General features: G+C 43.3%; 1 protein-coding gene and 1 long non-coding RNA gene across 5 annotated transcripts in view; one reads left to right on the top strand and one right to left on the bottom strand.

Annotated features, from left to right (window-relative positions):
* LRMDA (leucine rich melanocyte differentiation associated) overlaps positions 1-21,369 on the bottom strand; it is a 1,093,305-nt gene that overhangs the window by 550,089 nt on the left and 521,847 nt on the right. The gene's annotated exons all lie outside the window — the stretch shown is intronic.
* Positions 3,337-21,369, top strand: part of LOC105745649 (uncharacterized) — a 34,104-nt gene continuing 16,071 nt past the window's right edge. Inside the window, exons 1-4 of one of the 3 annotated variants that reach the window (XR_001118305.3) lie at positions 3,337-3,687; positions 3,809-3,936; positions 4,134-4,257; positions 5,396-7,363. This is a non-coding gene — a long non-coding RNA (uncharacterized lncRNA). Of the gene's footprint in view, positions 3,688-3,808; positions 3,937-4,133; positions 5,323-5,395; positions 7,364-21,369 lie in introns of those variants that run through there. The other 2 variants (XR_009186180.2, XR_009186179.2) reach the window with 2 other exon arrangements.

Below are 21,369 nucleotides of genomic sequence, written 5' to 3'. Positions count from 1 at the left end.
TCACAGCAGAGCAGGGTTAACAAGAACCAAGGAGATTTCAAAGACAAACTACTAGTAGGGGCTGCCAGGAGGTAAGATTCATAATGAAACTACAAATTCTGGAGACCCATTTTTTACTGTCTGCCATGGCAAGTATCTAAAATTAAATGCTAAGCAGAAATCCGTCCTGGAATCTGACACACAGCAGTTTAGGTAAACAATCTCTGAAATTAAAAACAGATTCTGGATAATAAATAAGTTGGTTCATGGATCTCTCTGATAACAGACACCTCTCCCTGATAAATCAAAGGCTCTAGCCCTACAGAGCCTTTCTAAATTAGGCCAGATGATTCACCTAAAATATTTCATCTTGTGCTGCCTGTCTTAATGTAGAGCAGTAATGGATAGCTTCTTACCAGTTATTGCATCAGGACCAAAGGCTAATTATACTGAAGGCCTGGGGAAGCCAGGAGGTCTGAGAGAGACAGTGGGCAAGAGCTGGAGGTCAAAGGAAGTTCACCATGATCTTCGTGTACCCAAGTCCTATGGCCCAAGTCTACTAGTTTCTCCTGGGACATGTGCCATTGCACTAGCAACTGTCCCAGTGGTTTTGTTGTTTTTTTTTTCTTTCATGTAATAAACTTTTTTTTTTTTAAGTTTTAGATTGCAAAGTTACACCAAAAACATATGGGATCCCCATATACCCCCACCCCCTCTCACATTTTCCCCTATTCTACATCTTACTTTAGTGTGGTACATGTGTTAGAATCGATGAACAAAAACTGAAGCATTGCTACTAACCAAGGTCTATAGTTTACATTATGGTTTACACTCTGTACTGTACAATTTTATAGGTTTTGACAAAATGTGTAATGACCTTTGTCCTATCATTGCAATATCATGCAGAACAATTTCAAGGCCCTAAAAATGCCTCTACCTCTTCTTCCCTCCCTCTCCTCCCAGAATCTCTGGTGACCACTGTCTTTACATCAATGTTACAAGTTCTTCCATTATTAGAATAATAATATCTGCTTTGGTCCATAGTCACACTCCCCCTTATGTTTGTTCATTCCTCAATCTTGAGCACTTTGGGATGGTGATGCCCATTCTGCTTCAGATTGAGAGGGGGCTTAGATCTTATGGGGCAAATGGAAGGAACTGCTTTGCTGGTGGTTGTATCCCAGAATTCTAAAGCTTGAATTGGAAATGTCAGAAAGCAAAGGTAAACAGCCCAGGAGGCAGAAGATCTGAGTCTAAGTTTCACCGTTCCTAACTGTGTGAACTTAGATCCATGAATGTCTGGACCCCACTTCCTTCATCTGAAAAGTGGGAATAATAATGACTCCCAGCATCCTCCAAGGAACTGTGAAGAGAAGTCACGAGAAAATGCACGTGCATGCACTCTGTAACCTACAAAACTATTCTCTTAGTAGTTGTAGCAAAATACAGTCATTTATTTCCCAAAACCCCTATGTGTCAGATACAACAGTGACTGGGACGGATGAGACCCTGCCGTCAAGCTATTCCAGTGAAAGGAGGTGGGCATCCTACATGTGAAACGTTTTGTATAGTGTTGTAGCAGTTTGATATGGTTATGAATTCCAAAAATAGATATTGGGTTATGTTTGTAATCTGATCTGTACCTGGGCATGATTGAGTTATGATTAGGGTGTTGATAAAAGGCATGGCAAAGAACAGAGTTGAGGGTTTCGGATATGGAAGTTTTGATGTTGGAGTTTAATGCTGAAGACTCAAGCTAGAGCCCTGGGAAGTAAGCTCACAGAGGAAAGAGAAGCCAGCCCCAGGAAGAAAGGAACTTTGAACCCAGAGAAAAGCAAGCCCCAGGAATGCAGGAACCCAGGAAGTCTGAACCCTCACAGATGTCAGCAGCCACCTTGCTCCAAATGGACTTTGGTGAGGGAAGTAACTTATGCTTTATGACCTGGTATCTGTAAACTCCTACCCCAAATAAATACCCTTTATGAAAACCAACCAATTTCTGGTATTTTGCATCAGCACCCCTTTGGCTGACTAATACAAGTGTGTAAGAGGATGTTATGTGCTACAGTGAAAAATAAAGCAGGGGAGAGAGCCAGCAAGAGCTTTGGTGGGAGGAGAATTGCAATTTTGAATAGAGAGGTCAGCCAGGGAAGGCCTTACAGAGGACACAGCTTTTAAGCAAAGACTCAAGGAAGGACAGAGAATGAGCCTCATAAATAACAGGGATAAAAAGAAGGGGTCATCAAGGCAAAAGATCTCCAAGTGGCGTCTGAGGCGCTCCAGGACCCTGTGGTGGAGCAAGGGCAGGGAAGGGGCTGAGGTTAGAGCTTTGTGGGGTGGGGAGGGGAGGTTCCAGGGGCCCTCATAGGGATGTGGGCTTCTAAAAGGTTTTCAGCAGAGGAAAAACTGGCTCTAACTTACATTTTAATGGGAGCACTTTCTGGCTGGTAGGCTGGGAGTAATACTACATAAATATGGTATAATATTTACATTGTTATTATAATTCCAAGAGTCTAACCCAATGCAATGAGAATCTTGGTCAGAAAGAGAGTGATGTTAAGGGGCTAAGTGGAGGGCCTTACAGTTTTTGGGGGGGAAAATTGTGGGGGCAAGGGACAAAGAAGCAAGAGTGGGGGCAAGTGAGCCCCACGTTGCATGCAGACTAGGAAGCAGGGTCAGACACCCAAGTCTGCCTCTCTTTCTCTTGTTTGAATTCTCAGCCTTCAAAGTGGATTGTGGAGATCATGGTAGGGGAGGAGGAATGGGAGCGAGTGGATGAAATAAAACCGTCTTCTCCTGAACTCCATGCGTTTGCTACAGTCAGGGAAGCAACACAAAGCTCTGTGCTTTTAAGCCTGGGGCCTGTCACTTTATTAAAGATGAAAATGAAATTTTCTTTTAAAAAGGGGGAGCTTGGTTGAAGGCCAAGGACCATATTTTATCAGTTTGGTGTCAGCACAAGTGGCAAACACAACATAATAAGAAGAGCAATCTCGCCTCCTGCTTCAGAACAGAAAATGACGCAGAGGTCATTCCATTAGTGATCGCAGCTGCTTTTAAATGAAACACATATAACCTTAATCCAATTAATGAAAGTATCCGGCAATTCTCACCGATGCTAACACTGAATGAATGTTTAAACCTTGCTCATTCACCAGCTCCATTGCACTATATTTCAAAAGCTCAAAAGCACATGCTAATTCCTGAATGAAGGAAATTATGACTCAGCATTCTTGTTCTGATTTCTGGCAAGTTGGCATTTGTCATGGGCTTGGACTTTGAGCAGTGCCCCAATCCCCACCCTTTCCTGGACTTTGGCCGCTTGTGCAAGGAGTGGGAAAGACAACACACAAGCGTGGTCAAAGCTCATTCTTTACCGACCACCTACAGAGACTAGGCTGTGGACAAAGTGGCGAGAGGCCTGTCACTCAGTGCAGTCTCAGCTCTACTTTCCTCCACTTTCCTCAGGGACCTTCCTCTACTCTGAATCTCTGGTAGTGTTTTCCCACCCCTCACCCAGGCATTTCACCCTAACCAGCTTCCAGATCATTCTACAAAGCAGATAAAACCACTTTCTCCTTGCTTTTGTCCTTTGAAATTTCCTCCTCAGTACACAGCACAAAAATCTCTTTTGGATCTGAGACGGCTGCTTGAGGTTCCCTTGGTCAGTGCTATGTTCTGCTGATGGTTCCCAACATGATGGAGGAGGTATGTGGTTATGTCATTAATTATATAAAGAAAAGCTACTACTTTCTCAGTTTTCTTTCAGTCCCTTTGATCGCAACAAGAGAAAGTCTCAGTTTGGAACTAATATGCCTTTGTTTTTTAGGTACCAGGGCCAAGAATTGAACGCAGGACCTCATGTGTAGGAAGCCAGCACTCAACCACTGAGCCACAGTGAAGATATTAAGAGGGCCACCTACAGCTGCAGGGCTCTGTGCCTCTCAGGGAAGAGGGGTGAGTGAGATAAGCTATTCCCACCATGGTTCCCTTGAGGGACAGGTTATGCCATAGTTGTCTACAGCATCAGCAACTCCTCCCAGACCCCATAGCCACAGTCCAACAGGGGGCTTCGGTCCAAAACCTAACTCAAAAGAATGAGAAGAGAATTCCCTTACCTTTAGGACAAAAATGTCTTTCCTTGTCCTCCACAGCCTCATCTTTTCATCCTACCAACCCTGCCCTGGAAAATGCTTGGTCTGATGGTCTCTACTCTCATAATTGTGCATGAAAAAACCAGAGTTGAAGCACCCAGTGAATAAACAACAAAAACAAAAGGTAACCACTGGATATGTGTCATGGCTCCCCAAACAGCACACGTGTATTGTCTCAGCTGACCACAACCCGTGACGTAGATACCATCTCAGACCCTTTACAAAGTCAAGGAAACTGGGGTTCGGGAAGGTTAAGATGCCAAGGACACCCATCCAGCCAGAGCTCTCCTCTATATGCTATATTGCCTCCCAGGCTATAAAAGAAAATCCAGGGGAGCGGGTGTAGCTCACTGGTTGAGTACCTGCTTCCCATGTACAAGTTCCTGGGTTCAATCCCCAGTACCTCCTTAAAAAAAAGAAGAAAAAAAAAATATCCAACTTTTCTATAAAGTTGTGGGGTTTTTTTTGATAGCCCAGGGACTAAGAGTACTTCCTCTTCCCATCCCTGAGGACATGAAAACTCTCTGTCAACAGCAGTGTAGGGAAGCACAGTGCCTGCGAAGGAGAAGAAAAGCAATGTACTGCTCCAATTTTTACTGGGCTTCTCCAAAGTGTTCAGTCTTTCCACTGCTGTCAGAAATTGAGGGCATGGCCTCTTCCTTCCAGGCATTTGTAATTTAACTGTACAGATACATGTGGACAATTGTGAAAAGCACATGCAACACAGGGACATCCATGCTCAAGTGTATGGGACAGACTCCATCTGCTTCAGGTGTCCCTGAAGACAGAGACCAAGGAGGTTGCTCATCAGCCTCCTTAAGAGTAGCTTTGAAATCTGGAAAATCTAGGGTTCTAATCCAATTCTGCCACCTTCTATCTCAGTGATCTAGGCCAAGTCTGTTAACCTCTCTAAGCCATACTACCACCTACTTTACCAGGTTGTCATGAGAAGACAAATAATAGTCGTGACATGCTTAGCCTGGTGCCTAGTCTGTGTGAGGTGCTCAATGACGGTATCATCCACCATCATCAGAATCACCACAAACTCACAGAAGCCCAGCCACACCCAGGGTCTTAAAAGTGTATTTTATGCATGATTTCTCTGTAAGCCTACAACTTCTCTAATTTTTAAAAGTGAGTTGTAATTATCATTTCATATCCGAGAAGAGAGACAAGTATACACAGCAAGGCAGTAAGGGAGAGCCTGAGACTTTCATGGTTAGTGAGTCTGAAATTTTAATTCGGTTCCTGTCTCTTCTCAGTTGTTCCTGCTACAGCTCCCTCTGATCAATAGGATGGACTGGACAAGCTAAATGCTTTTGCATGGTGAAAACAGTCTGGGGTGATCTATTGGCTGGATCCCCACATTCCCTACAAATAGGACTTTGCAACAAAAGAATGCCCCTGCCTTCAAGCAGAAGCAGACTTGCAAAGAAGGCCATTTGGTCCAGCAGTAAGGGCACAGGACACAGAACCAGGCCCCATTTGCACTGGAGTCTCTGTCCAGTCCTGACGAGCTGTGAGACCTTGAGCAAGATGTTTACCCTCTCTGAGTCCCTGTGTTCTCACATGCAAAATGGAGATTGATACCCTCCTCATGAGGTGGCTGGAAGGATGGAGTTACTGTATGCAGGGGACCTGTCTAGGACAATGCCTGCCACATGGTGGACTGCAGTAAATGGAGGCTGCCATAATTACGATTACGTAAGCAAGCCTGTGGCCAATTTCATGTCTGTACATTCCCTTTCTTTTTCTGTACTGAATGAAATAAGTCAAGAATTCCAAATCCATATGAGGTTATCTGAGGAACTGTCAATGCCTACTCTCTTTTGGAGACATTTGTTAAATTCCAATTAAAAACCCATATGCTGGTGAGTCCATCCTCTTGTGGACAGCAAGTGAGTGCCTAAAGGCTGGAGTCATCCTTAGCTTGCTTTACAGAATCTATTCATTGTGCAGGCATACTTCAGAGAAATTGCAGGTTTGGTTCCAAACCACCACCATAAAGCAAGCAGTGCATTAAAGTGAGTCACACAAATTTTTTGGCTTCCCAGTGCACATAACATGTATGTTTACACTATACCATAGTCTATTAAGTGTGTAATAGCATTATGTCTGAAAAAAAGTACATACCTTAATTAAAAATACTTTATTGATAAAAATGTTAACCGTCATCTGAGGCTTCAGTGAGTAGAAATCTTTTTGCCAGTGGAGGATCTTGCCTCCATGTGGATGGTTGGCTGACTGATCAGGGTGGTGGTTGCTGAAAGCTGGGGTGGCTGAGGCAATTTCTTAAAATGAGATGACAATGAGGTTTACCGCATCGATCTACTCTTCTCTCATGAAAGATTTCTCTGTAGCCTGCAATGATATTTGATAGCATTTTACCCACAGAAGAACTTCTTTCAAAATTGAAGTCAATCCTCTCAAAACCTGCTGCTGCCTTATCAACTAAGTTGATGATATATTCTAAATCCTTTGTCGTCATTTCAACAATGTTTGCAGCATCTTCACCAGGAGCAGATTCCATCTCAAGAAACTACTTTCTTTGCTCATCCATAAGAAGCAACTCCTCATCCATTGAAGTTTGATGAGGAGATTGCAGCAATTCAGTCACATGTTCAGGCTCCACATCTATTTCTCTTGCTATTTCTACCACATCTGCAGTTACTGCTTTCCCTGAAGTCTTGAATCCCTCAAAATCATCTAAGAGGGTTGGAATCAATGTCTTCCAAACTTGTATTCATGTTGAAATTTGGACCTCCTCCCATTAATCACTAACATTCTTACCAGCAGCTAGAGTGGTGAATCCTTTCCAGAAAGTTTTAAATTAACATTGCCCAGATCCATCACAGGAATCACTATCCATGGCACCTATAGCCTCACAAAATATATTTCTTAAATAATATGACTTGAAAGTTGATGTGACTCCATGATCCATGGGCTGCAGAATGGACATTGTGTTAGTTGGCATGAAACAGCATTCATCTCATTGTACATTTCCATCAGAGTTCCTGGGTGATGGGTGACCAGGTGCATAGTCAATGAGTAGTAATATGTTGAAGGAAGTCTTTTTTCTGAGCAGGAGGTCTCAACAGTGGGCTTAAAATATTCAGTAAACCATGTTGTAAACAGATGTGCTGTCATCCAGGCTTTGTTTTTCCATTTATAGTACACAGGCAGAGTATATTTAGCACAAATCTTAAGGGCCCTAAAATTTCCAGAATGGTAAATGAGTATTGGCTTCCACTTAAATTCACGAAGCTTTGAGGTCAGGTAATGGCTTCTCTTTAGCTAGGTAAATCCTAGATGGCATCTTCTTCCAATAGAAGGCTGCTTTATCTACATTGAAAATCTGTTTTTAGATCAATGATCTTATCTAGATCTTCTGGATAAACTGCTGTAGCTTCTACATTAGCACTTGCTGTTTCCCTTGAACTTTTATGTATGGAGAAGGCTTCTTTCTTTAAATCTCATGAGCCAATCTCCACCAACATCAAACTTCTATAGCTTCCTCACCTCTCTCAGCCTTCATAGAATTGAAAAGTTAGGGCCTTACTCTGGATTAGGCTTTCGCTTAAGGGTGTGTTGTTGATTTTCTATCCAGACCACTAAAACTTTCTCCATATTACAATAAGCCTATTTCATTTTCTTATTATTCATGTGTTCACTGGAGTAGCACTTTCAATTTCCTTCAAGAACTTTTCCTTAGCTAACTGGTACAAGAGGCCTAGCTTTTGGCTTATCTCAGCTTTGACATGCCTTCCTCACTGAACTCAATAATTTCTAGCTTTTGATTTAAAGTGAGAGATGTGTGACTCTTCCATTCACTTGAATACTTAGAAGCCATTGTGTAGTTATTAAGTGGCCTACTTTCAATATTGTTGTGTCTAGAGAACAGGGAGGCCCAAGGAGAGGGAGAGAGATGAGGCAATGGCTAGTTGGTGGAGCAGTCAGAACTTCAATTAAATTTGCCATCTTATATAGGTATGGTGCATGGCACCCCAAAACAATTACAATAGTGACATTAAAGATCACTGATCACAGATCACCATAACAGATATAACAATACTGGAAAAGGTTGAAATATTGTGACAATTACCAAAATGCGACACAGACACATGAACTGAGCACATGCTATTAGAAAACTGGCACCCATAGGCTTGCTTGATGCAGGGTTGCCACAAACTTTCAATTTGTAAAAAATTCAGTATATGTGAAGCACAGTAAAGTGAAGTGCAGTGGAACAAGCCATGCCTGTAGATGCTTTCTCTCCACCAGTTGAAATAGGGACCAAGGCCAAGAATACCGGTCCCTCAAGCTAATGGGAAGAATCCAGGCAATCCCCAAACTCCACAATGAACTAGTTTATAAGGACTCTGGGGACTTAGAGGATGTGGGTAACCCAGCTGGAGTCACCGTGCAGGGCAATGGAGGGTCTTAGGAGCTCCCCAGGAGCTCAGAGATACAATGTAATAGGAAAATCACTCCGTTACAAGTGAGGGAAGGGAAAGGCAATCTAAAAAACTTCGCTCCAAATGAACTCAACCCACTGTCAAGCATACCACTACAAACCCTGATCCACCCCCAAAGACAATGAGTCTGTAAAGACTTCTATAAGGATTATAACATCCTAAGTAGAAGGAGAGCTCAGCTCCCTATTGCCCCAGGTAGAGGTGACATGGGGTGATAAGGGTATGCTGGGCATCTGCAGAGATTTGACAGGGGGCCTACGGCAAAAACAGGGAGGCACACGAGCAAGGTGAGAAGCACTGAAGGCCAACTCCATCAACATCATCATTTCATGTCAGGCAATTTAATGCGCCCAAACCTGTACTCACCAGCCGCATCCCTGTGTGTGTGAGAGGAGAGCTGCTCAGTATTCATCTTTCTGCTGCCCTATATTATTCAATTTCTAAAAGGCCAAAGAACCTAAGAATAATATTGTCTAGTCACAAGCAAAAGAAACCAATCCAGTAGAAGAGTGGCTCTAGCATCTGAAAACCAGCATTCTTATGTGTTATTTCAAAAGATGAACCTGAGAGGGACCATTCAGCTTCCACTAATGAATAAGGAACAAGATTTTTTGCTGTCAAAAAGATGGATACAAGAACCACGTCTGTTCACAGCAGTACTCCACAGTGCTTGGCGTGGCACCTGGCACGCAAAAGAGTGCAATAAATATTAGATAAGCAAATGAATGATATACTCCCAGAAACATATCTTCTGTTTGTCAAATGAAACAACTTAAATTGCTAAAAAGCAAACCAGGACACAAGCACAAAAGAGACGCAGAAATCAGCAAGTATTTTGTTCAAAAAGTATATGTAAAATAACACATAAGCGAAAGAGCAAATTTCTAAATTAAAAACATAAAAGTGGGAAACGGACTTGGCCCAGTGGTTAGGGCGTCCGGCTACCAGATGGGAGGTCTGCGGTTCAAACCCCAGGCCTCCTTGACCCGTGTGGAGGTGGCCCATGCACAGTGCTGATGCGCACAAGGAGTGCCCTGCCACGCAAGGGTGTCCCCCACGTAGGGGAGCCCCACGCGCAAGGAGTACACCCCGGAAGGAGAGCCGCCCAGCATGAAAAGAAAGTGCAGCCTGCCCAGGAATGGCGCCGCCCACACTTCCCGTGCCGCTGACGACAACAGAAGCGGACAAAGAAACAAGATGCAGCAAATAGACACAGAGAACAGACAACCGGGGGAGGGGGGGATTTAAATAAATAAATAAATCTTTAAAAAAAAACCCATAAAAGTGACCACTTTAATAAAGAGATAATTACTAGAACTTGCAACATTTATAACCATCTATAAATATTCTTGATGATTGTGATTATGACATTAAGTTGGACTGCCAACTTACGTGAACTCATGATTTAAAACATACTTGGGGAGGGCTAAATCTTCCATGGATGGGGTTGCTTACCTGTCACCAGTGGGTTAATATTAGAAACCGTATTGACTAGTTTCTTACTGGTTGCTAAGCAACATTGCTTCCTTCCCCCAATAGTCTGGGAGAGAGGATAAAAAAAAGGGCAGAACATGAGAAATGTTGGAAAAATAGGAAAGTGAAATTCAATGGATCATAAGGTACAATTTGTAGGTCCAGTAAAAGAGGAAATAATTCTCGCAGGATGTACTAAGACATCAGTTGCTTTATGACATCACAAGAGTAACACATTGAGCCTCTAGCTCCAAAGATAGAAAAGAGAGTGGAAAATGAATGTCCCCAGATCCCTGTCCTGCACCGCTCACTTTCTGCTCAGGCTTAGCCAGAAAGACCCAGGGCATGTGGAGGAGGATAAGCTGACCAGCACGACAGGCCATTATAGTCCAAATCAAAAATAATAATAAAAATAAAAATCTATCAAGTCCAGAAGGCCCAACCAAATCTCACCCACTGTACTTCACTGTCCCATTCTTCAAGGGGTCTTTTGTTCCCTTCAGATTTGAAAGGCCTCTGGGAAGTGATTCATGCTCTCAGCAATACTGACCGAGTACGTGCCACGTGTCAGGTGCTGGCTGCTGGAGGAGGGAGGGACAGGAACCTGGACCAATCACAGGCCTTTGTCACTGGTCCCCCGCAATCACTGTCTCAGAATCCCGTTTTGGGCAGGACCCTGTGAGAGAGCAGTTGAAACCTCACAGAACGACTCAGATCTTCTAGGCGCTTCCCCATCAGCTGCAGGCCTGTTTCCTGCCTAAAGTCTCCATCACTAATTACTCCTTTGAATGAAAGCCTCAAGTCCACAAGGTCCCTTTAAAATGAATTACCCTGAGGTAACATATTAGTCCATTCATGCCCATTTTCACAGATTCCTTCATTAAACTAGAAGCTGCCACCTGCTGTGCAGAAACATGGATTTTGAACAGGTTTCAGTGGAGAGGAGAAGCTTCTCATCCTCCAGATAAGACAATGGAGGCACAGAAAGGTCAAGGTCCTTGGGCCAATAAGTGGGAGACCACAGATGCAAACTCAGTTTGGCCCAGTGTCCACCTGTAACCACAAAGCATATTACCTCTCATCTCTACATGCCTGTGTTTACTTAATTTTAAAAATTGAATCTAAGTTAAATTAAAAAAAAAATCACTCCGTGATATCTGTGGGTTTAATATAATAGATAAAATTTTGTTACATGTAAAAATAATTACAAGATTATTTAAATAAAAACTTCCATGTGCCACCTAAAATCATCATGGAATAAACACTAGACACGGCTGAGAATTCCTCTCACCCCCAGCCAAAAAACCATGGCACAATGCTAAAAACTCTCTGGTAGTTGCTGACTTCAGCACCACTTCCTTTGTAGTAGAATCTGGGTTTTTATTGGCGTGTGGGTGCCGAGCTGAAAGATTACATTTTCTTTTTAGCTAGATGTGGCCCTGTGATTAGGTTTTGACAAATGAGATATAAAGGGGTGTTATGTGGGACTTTTTGAAGGATCCTTTAAAGGGAATTAGCCTGTTTTTCATTCCATCCTTTATCTTATTTCCTGGAATAAGCACACAAGGGCTGGAACACAAGCAGCTATCTTGAAAATTGAGAAAATATGTTAAGATGGCAGAGCCACAGAAAAGAAGAAACATGGGACCTTGATGACACCATGGAAGTATCATACCAACTGTGTACTACCCACTTCCGTACTCCTTTTATTGGAGAGAGTAACTGGCAAGCTACCATTACTTTGTTTTGCTGTTGCATGCAGCTGAACTAAATTCTAATGAATGCAACATCCATCCCTTAACCCCACCCCAACCAAGCCAGAGCCAGAGTCAAAAATCCTCACCCAGGAAATCTGTCCCCTGAGCACCCAACAAACCAAACAAGTCCTGGGACAAAAACTGCCACCATTTATGTGTTAATTTATGAACCACTCTGCTCCAAATTCTTTATAGATAGTATTCTATTTGGTCCTTCCCCAAAACCTATAGGATAGAGGCCACAATAACCTCATTTTCACAGATGAGGAAACTGAGGCACAGAAGTTAAGTACCTTATCCAGACCATAAAATTAATAAATGACAGAGTCAGAATTCAAATATAACAGTGTAACTCTGTCGAATCAAGTGGCTATGATTACTAGATTCTTAGAACAGGGGTTCTTAACCAAGGGTCCAGTGAAAGATTTCAGGGGTCCATGACCTTGGATTGAAAATTCAAAAAAACATTATTCTTGTGGGAACGTGTTGTTGCAGGTGTAATGTATTTATTAAATAATATATAGTATAATGTAGACTTAGTAAGGCGTCTGTGGTTTTCACCTCAGTAAAGGGGTCCGTGGAACAAAAAAGGTTAAGAACCCCTGCTCTAGAGGACCTGGCATCTTAGCAGCTCGAAGAGCTTCTCCATCACAGAACCCTGGCCAACTTTCTTGATGGCAGAAATAATTTTAGCCTCTCTAGAGATCATCCCCAGGCTGCGTACAGGCCTCTTTTGTCATCAGATTAATGTGGCATTTTAAACAGAATCAAATTCAAGGCTGATATATAAACATAAATGCCTGTCTATTTTATGGTGAGAGAAAGACATTAAAAATGATATCTAAAAGAACTATCCAGAAAAATCTTTGCCCTTTGCCTCTGAGGAATTCCACTCAGTTCTCCCAGATGCCTTGGGCAGATCAGGGAGTTTGGCCCCCCACGGCCACCACTGAGTTAATTCGTCTTTCCAAGGTCTGGCACATGTTCAGTCAAAAACCTGGCTGAGTGCCTGTTGTTTACTGAAGCTGGGGAAGAAGCATCTGCAACATTACGAAAAGCATATTGTAAAAGGCAACACATGCAAATTAAACCTCTTGAGCTATGAGTAAATTGCTGGGAAAATTTATAACTCATTTAATAAAACTTGAAGTAAATACATAGCCTGGCTCCCGGGGAAAAGAAAATATTTCCCACAATTCTCTCATTTTAAAGAAAGGGCCATGAAGCCAGATAGCACTAATATCAAGTAGAAAGTATAAATAGCAGCCACAATGGAGAGCAAAATCCATTTTGGATTGTGGTACATTTGATGCCCACATGGCAGGGCCACATTCTCTTCTCTGGGATGTATTTGACAATGTCCAGGCCGAGGGCATTTCCACAATAGTCCATGATCGTCTTCAACTAGCAAGGCTCTACTGGGCCTCTCTTTCCATTAATTCACTCAATAAGTATTTATTGAGCACCTACCACAGAGGCAATGGAATACAGCAATTAAGAACTCATGCTCTGGAGCCCAAATGCCTTCAGCCTTGAATTCAGGCTATGCCGCTTACTAGCAATATGATTCTTCTAATTTTCTGGGCTGCCCAAGCAAATCCCATGCAATGGGTTGGGTTAAACAATGCAAATTTGTTCACTCAGAGTTTTGAGGCCAAGAGAAAGTCCAAATCAAGGCATCATTAAGATGATGCTTTCTTCTCAGAGACAGGTGTTCTAGGGTGGGCTGCTGGCGATCCTTGGCTCTTCTGTCACCTGCAAGGCACAAGGTGGCATCTCCTGGTCTCTTCCTTTTCTTCTGGGTTTCTCTGATGTCCAGCCTCTCTCTTCCTCTGGCTTTCTCTATACACATATTTGAATTTCATTCTATAGACAACTCCAGTAATAGGATTAAGACCCATCTTCATTGCGGTGGACCACACCTTAACTGAAATAACGCATCAAAGGGTCCTACTGCCACTAGGTTCACACCCACAGGAATGGATTATATTTCAGAACAGTTTCTCTGGGAAACATACGGCCTCAAACCACCACAATGACCTTGGGTTATAAACCCACTGTGGCTCAATTTCCTCATTTGTAACACAGGAATTAAAATAATCCACATCCTAGGGTCACTGAAAAAATTAAATGGGTTAATTCATGTGAAATGCTTAGAATAATAACTGGAAATTGTAATCTTTTAAAAAATATTAGGGGCTTATTATTTATAAGCTGGCAGTGTGTACTAGCCTCTGTGTTAGGTACACAGGATATACGATATAAAGACTCTCTCAGGGGGTTTACACTCTACTAGGGGTGGACAGACAATAGGCAAGTGATCAAATGGCTAAACAACAAATTTTAAGATAGCAATAGGTGTTCTGAAGAAAGGAAAGCAGAATAGTGGAATAGAGAGATTGTAGGGTAGAGCTGGGGGCCATGTCAGTTAGAGTTATCAAAGTCTCTCTGAGGGAAACGGACTTTGGCCCAGTGGTTAGGGCGTCCGTCTACCATATGGGAGGTCCGCGGTTCAAACCCCGGGCCTCCTTGACCCGTGTGGAGCTGGCCATGCGCAGTGCTGATGCGCGCAAGGAGTGCCGTGCCACGCAAGGGTGTCCCCCGCGTGGGGGAGCCCCACGCGCAAGGAGTGCGCCCGTGAGGAAAGCCGCCCAGCATGAAAAGAAAGAGCAGCCTGCCCAGGAATGGCACCACCCACACTTCCCGTGCCGCTGACGACAACAGAAGCGGGTGCCGCTGACGACAACAGAAGCGGACAAAGAAACAAGACGCAGCAAACAGACACCAAGAACAGACAACCGGGGGGGGGGGAAATTAAATAAAATAAATAAATCTTTAAAAAAAAAAAAAAAGTCTCTCTGAGGAGGTGAAATGTGAGCTGAAAAGGGAATAAGAGGAGTCACCTAAGTCAAGAATTCTCTATGCAAAAGGAACAGCTTGTAATATATTCTAAGGCAAAAACTAGTTTGCTTTCTTTGAGCAACAGAGCGGACACTGCGAGATGAGAAGCAGGAAGAGGACAGATCATGCTGGGCTTTGTAGGTCAGGAAGGACATTGGATTTTACCCCAAGTGTAATAGGTAACCACCAGAGGGCTTTCAACAAGATCTGGTTGACGATTTAAATACCCACTATGGCTGCTGTGTATGGTAAAGGGACTGTGGGGAGATAGGAGAGAAAAGGGGAGAACAGTTAGGAAGCTTCTACACTCATCCAGGGAAAGTGTGATGGTGTTTTGGCCCCAGGTGGTCATGGAAGAGGTTCAGGAACTATTTTAGCAGTAGAGCTAACAAGATTTTGTGATGGCTTAGATGCAGGAGGGGCAGTGAGTGAAGTGAAGAAAGGTGTCAAAAGCGACTCCTCATTTTGGGAGACCTCATATGTTCACATGCCTGTGATGAACAAGCAAATGCCTGTGATGAACATGCATATGCTTGTCATGGACAATGTAGAATATTGAGCCAACATGTATGGTAGGTAGAATTTCTGTACCCCAATGAAAGACATGTTTTTAATCCATCCTCCTGTGGACGGTGAATTTATTTGTATATAGAACCTTTTGTAGTTCCTATTATTAGTTAAGGTATGGCCAACCGATTCAGGGCAGGTCTTAATCCATATTACTACCTTCTATAAAGAGAAGAACCAGGAAGCCAGAAGTCAGAGAAGGTCACAGAGAAGCCAGAAGCTGGAAGTCAACAGAAACCAGAAAAGCAGAAATAAGGAATGACAGATCACCAAGTGACAGGAAGCAGAGATGCAAAGCAAGGCACTTGAATTATTTAGGCAAGCCAATACCAGATTGCTATAGTCATTGGAGAGAAACCATGGTCTTGCCAATACCTTGATTTTGGACTTCCAGCCTCTGAAACCATGAGACAATATAGTCCTGTTGTTAAGCCAACCACTGTGTGGTATTTGTCATAGCATCCTGGCAAACTAAGACACATGGCTTCTATTTATAAAAGAGCTTTAAGGATAGGTAGTTAGATAAATCTAATACACATGATATAGAACACAAGAGAAGACATGGTAGAACTGGATAAGTGTGTGGTTCAGAGTCCAAGGTTCAAAGAAAGAAGAGAGAACCATGGGTAGGAGTTTCCATGGAGGGCCACAGAAAGCAGGACATCCAATCTGATCTTGAAAGATGTGGTCACTGGCATTCCACAGATAGAGTCATGTGAGGACATTTGTGGAGAAAAGAACCCCAACACACTACATTCCAAAGAAGCAAGGTTTCCCTGGACAGAAATGATGGATCCCACCTGATTTACTAGCAATTTATTGAATTCTTTCCTGGAGGTCTGATGCTAAAGGGAAAATGGGGAGAGCAGTAATGACCTCATTCCTGTTTGATCACCCTTTTTCTAGCTTTCAGGAAAGGACCAAGAAGACCTGGAAACAACTTTCAAAGTAGAGACACCTAGGCGCTTATGAGACAATGGCTTAGAGCCCAGGACCTTTATTCAAGCAAACCTGGGTTCAAATCCCAGCTTGAATACTCCCTGGCTGTGTGACCCTGGACAAGTCACTTACCTTCTTTAGTCCTCAGTTTCTTTATCTACATGATGGGATAACAATGGCTTCTACTGTGCAGGATTAAGTGAAATAATGCCCTAAAGGGCATAGTATGGTGTCTGGCATAGGAAAAAAGTTCTCGATAACTTGTATTTAAAGAAATGCTGGTTCCTTCCAGAGCACTTTGTAGATCTTTAGATGTACACATTAGATGGCTGTTGCCCATTTAAGCACACATCCTCCCTTTTAGTTTGTAAAATATACAAGTGAACTGGTTTGGGGTAGTTCATCTTTATATCCCAGCAGCAAAAATGGTGCCTTGCACTAATAATAATAAAATTATTATTTAAAATAGGCAATATTTATAGAACCCTGAGTATATTCCAGGCATGATACTAAATACTTTGAAGGTATCAAATCACAGGAAGAACGTAAGATGGGGTTTAGGAGCATGGGATGCTTCATTTTGAATCCCTGCTCCATTGCTTGATACCTATGTGGTCTTTGGTAAATGACATAACCTCTGTAGCACACAGTTTACCCATCTGAAAACTGGGGAATAAATAGTACTTACCTCATTGAGTTGTAAGGATTAAATGAGTTAACACACATGAAGCTCCGAAATAGGCCTGATCCTTAGTTATAATTATGATTATCAATCACCACTCTATGAATTAGCTGCTGCCGTCATCCCCATTTTACCGACAAAGAAACAAAGGCACAGGGAGGTTAAGCTACCTTTCCAAGACCACACATTTACTGAGAGGTAGAGCCAAGATTCACACCCACGCAGCTGACTCCAGAAACCAGCTCTTAGCAGGGGGAGAAGAGATACATGTTGGAGGAATAAATGCCAAGCATCACACTTTGCTGGGTAGTTCATCACCCAAAAGCTTAGGGCCTGTACAAGGCTGAGTTACGATGCGGTCGCACTCAGCAGCGTGTCTTGTCAGACTCGGTTCCATGGCAGCTGCAGGGCACAGTTCAGTGGAACACAGGATAGCACTCATGATCGGAAAGATGCTTCATCTTCAGGAGAAATGACAGAAGGCAGAAGAGGAAAGCTGGAGACAATGGTATATCACAAAGAAAAGGAGATGCAAAATCGACCTGTGTAGCAATGCCCCCCTCCCACCCCAATTCACGTCTAACCTGGACCTTAAAATGTGACCTCGTTTGGAAATAGGATCTTTGAGGTTGTAATTGAGTTAAGGGTCTTGAGATCAAATCGTCTGGCTGGTGCCCTTACAAGGAGAGATGACACAGACATGCACAGAGCAGACAGCCATGTGAGGGCAGAGGCAGAGATTTGAGTTGCACTGCCACAAGCCAAGGGATGCCAGGAACCCCCAGCCAGGAGCTGGCAAGGCAAAGGAAGATTCTCCTCTGGAGCCACTGAAGGGAACAGAGCCCTGCCAACACCTGGAGTTTGTATTTCTAGGCTTCACAACTCTGAAAGAATGCATTTCTGTTGTTTTCAGCCACCCAGTTTGTGGTATTTGTAATGGCAGCCCTAGGAAACTAATGCACCTGTTTAAAAATGAAAAATGTGTTGTTCATAGATCTGCCAGCCTCCACAAGGCAACCATGACCAGGCAGGGCAGCTTAGAAGCAACAGGCAAATTAGGCTCCACCGTCAGGACCTACATCAAGCACACGTGACTAAGCCTTTCAGGATCCCCTGGGTAGACACTCTTTTTTTAAAAAATATACATAAATCACACAAATGTTACAATAAAAAATAAAAGAGTTTCCCATATACCCCACTCCCCACACCTCCCACTCTTCCTACATGGATAACTTCTTTCATCAGTATGGCACATTCATTGCATTTGATGAATACATTTTGGAGCACTGCTGCACAGCATGGATTATAGTTTACATTGTAGTTCACTCTCTCCCAGTCCATTCAGTGGGGTATGGCAGGATATAAAATATCCTGCATCTGTCCCTGCAATATCACTCAGGACAATGCCAAGACCTGAAAATGCCCCCATATTATACCTCTTTTTCCCTCTTCCTGCCTTCAGCAACTCCAGTGGCCACTGTCTCCACATCGATATAATTTCTTCCATTGCTAGAGTCACAATAATTCTACAATAGAATACCAGTAAATCCACTTTAATCCATATTTTGTTCCTCCATCCTGAGGATCCTGGGATGGTGATGTCCACTCCAACTCTAAATTGAGACGGAGGTAGATCCCACATGGCTGATGGATGGGATTCTCCTGCTTGCAGTTGCAGGTACTCTCATGGTTCCCTGGTGTGGTGGCTGACCATCTTCACCTCCCTGTTAGCTGACCTGGGTAAGTTCAACGAATTGAAGAGTTGGTGTTGCAACTCTCCTAAGGTTCAGGGCCCAGCTGGCACATGGACGGTCCAGAGATTCGAGTTTCCTGAGCATACACCAACCCCAGCGCCAACCACAGGTTCAGTAAAAGTGACAGAAGAGGGAAGTGTAAAGAGGTCACATCTGAGTCCAACTCCAGCACACTCAGGAGCACAAATTCCAAAGTAGGGCCCACCGACAAGGCACCGAACTCCAGAGTTATCTGTCATGACCGTAGGCCCTGGGTATCTCCATAGCCCTCAGGAACACTGCTACCTGGAGTTGTATCTACTTTGGCTATCTTGGATAGACACTCTTAATCCAGGCTGCTGTTACCTTCAGAACCCTTTATTTAGGTGCAGCCTTTCTAACCCATCCCCTGAGACTCCTGGGACACCTCAGCATCAAGGTGCTGCTTTGACTCATTTTCTTAAATCAGGTGCCCTAATACTTCCAAGGATGAGGGCACAGGCCTCGCTTTGTGAGCAGGTTGCTATGATTTCCATGTTTCATTGCACAATGGGAAAAGGGCAGTGGTGGCAAATGAGAACTGCACGTGGCTGAAGGCCTTGGGGACCACAGTGTCACAGAGACCTGGGTTTGAATGCCAGCTCTTTCCCTAACTGGCATGACCTTAAGCCAAGTTACTTAAGTTATTTAATGGATCTGAGCCTCAGGTGCCACATCTCTAAAGTGGGATGAAAAATAGTACCTACCACGGGGCTGTTAGGATATTGATGGGAGAGTGGATGGAACAAAGCACTTGGCACAGCGCCTAGAACGTAAGTAATCATCATGTTAGGAGCTGTTGCTGTGTCGTTGTACAATAAAGAGTATTATTGGGTAAAGAGGTTTTGTCCTAAAAGGACTTACTCCCAATATAGCATTAATTTCCCTGGGGGTAACACTTAGGCCAAAGTTGCTCAATGCAAACTCTTAACTAGAATTTCTAGAAAACATGCTCAAGGCAGCCCCAGCCCTGCCCCGTGCATGCCAGGTTGCATTGGCTTCACATGGTAGCAGTGTGGACTACGGGGATTGGGGTGCAGGGGAAACTTTTTAAACCCCTGACAATCCCTCTAAGAATAAAGGCAGAAGACAACTGCTTCTGACACAGTGCTCCAGGCCTCTCTCCAGTTTCTCATCTATTTGGACATCACTCAGGCCCATCAGAATCCCGAGCCTGCTGTCTGCTGACTGACAACAGAAAGAGAAATTTAGAGGTGTGAGGGAAATGACAGAGCTGTCACACTGCCTCTGAAACGACTCTTTTCTTAAAGAAAGGAAAGATAACAGTAAAAAAAAATCCTCAGACAGCTGCGATACCCTGTCACAGTGGCTCGGAGAGGTTCTTTTTCAAAAAAGCTGTGGTTGAATTTAAAAAATGAGAAGGGGAACTTAGTCATCCTAAATCTAAACCTCATCCATCATTATTTGATGGGGATAGGATTTGGGACAAATTTCCTCCTTCAGATCCAGTAGAGGAAGATGTTAGGGCAATAGTTGTTCTCACCCTCTAAAAATAAATTGTTAAAAAATACCCCAACTCCAAAACCCAGACTCCAAAGTCTCCTTCCTTTCACTGGGACCAGCTCATGCCCTCAGATCCTAATTTTTAAGTCTACTTGTGGCCAAAATATACCATATTTTAGTCATGGTGGCCTTTAGCCCTGTACTTCTGTGACTTCAGCAACATCAAAGCAACATGCTTGCCAAACACTCAGAAGGTCTGGGTGATGCATCCAAACCCTACGTGTCATTTCCCCTTCTTTGCCATCCAGTAAATAGTTTTTAAAAGTTTTATTTCTTTCTTTGACATCCAAGACATGAAAAACTGACAATTTGGGGGTGCTCTTAAAAAACCGTTCTCCAGACTGAAATGCACAAGCTGACTCTGCATCCAGCATCCCTTTAACAGCAGAGAAGCTGTTGGCCAAAGAGATCACGTTTCAAAGGCTTCCATTTTGCTTGGCTTTCTGAGATCCCTAACTTTACAACATGAGAAGAAACAGATCCCCAGGCTCACCCACAGGTCAAGCACAACCCAGAAAGGAATGCCTTGATTAAGATAATGCCTTGGGAAAAAAAAACCAATAATTCTAATAACAGCTAAAAGAACAGATCATAATAGATGGAAGGAAATTGCAGTTTGAGTATTTTTCCAAGAGCCCAGGGTTGAGCAGGCCAGAATAAGAAACCCCATCCTTGCTTGTAAAACGCTCCAGGAGAACCACAAACCTACACTGGGTCGCTGATTGATGTAACACTTGGATTAGAAACACACGGCATGAAATACAATTTCCAGAGAGGAAAAGGAAGTACTTGATGAGCTTGGTGAAAGAGTGATAAAAGCTTCACTCAAGTCTTCCACTTTAGTATCAGATTGTGGGAAACTTGCATTGAACACCGAGTCCATTAGCCATCCATCGGCAAGCACTACATCAACCCTTAACACCTCAGCTAAGAGAAGGCCTCATAATCACCCTGCTTTCCTGCCGGGAGAAGAGAGTAAGGAAAGCAGCATATGGCGAGGCTGCTGAAAGCCACCCAAAGAACAAAAGGTACTCTTCTTTGATGGGGAGAGAAAGGCAAGAGGGAAGGTCCAAAGAGTAAAGGAAACTGACCAATGTGAAAGTCTTCTTTTCACCAGCTCCTTCTCCTGTGACAGTAATGATTCAG

The sequence above is a fragment of the Dasypus novemcinctus genome, chromosome 6 (genome assembly GCF_030445035.2).
Source record: "Dasypus novemcinctus isolate mDasNov1 chromosome 6, mDasNov1.1.hap2, whole genome shotgun sequence".
Lineage (NCBI taxonomy): Eukaryota > Metazoa > Chordata > Mammalia > Cingulata > Dasypodidae > Dasypus > Dasypus novemcinctus.
This window is presented reverse-complemented; position numbering and strand designations above follow the sequence as displayed.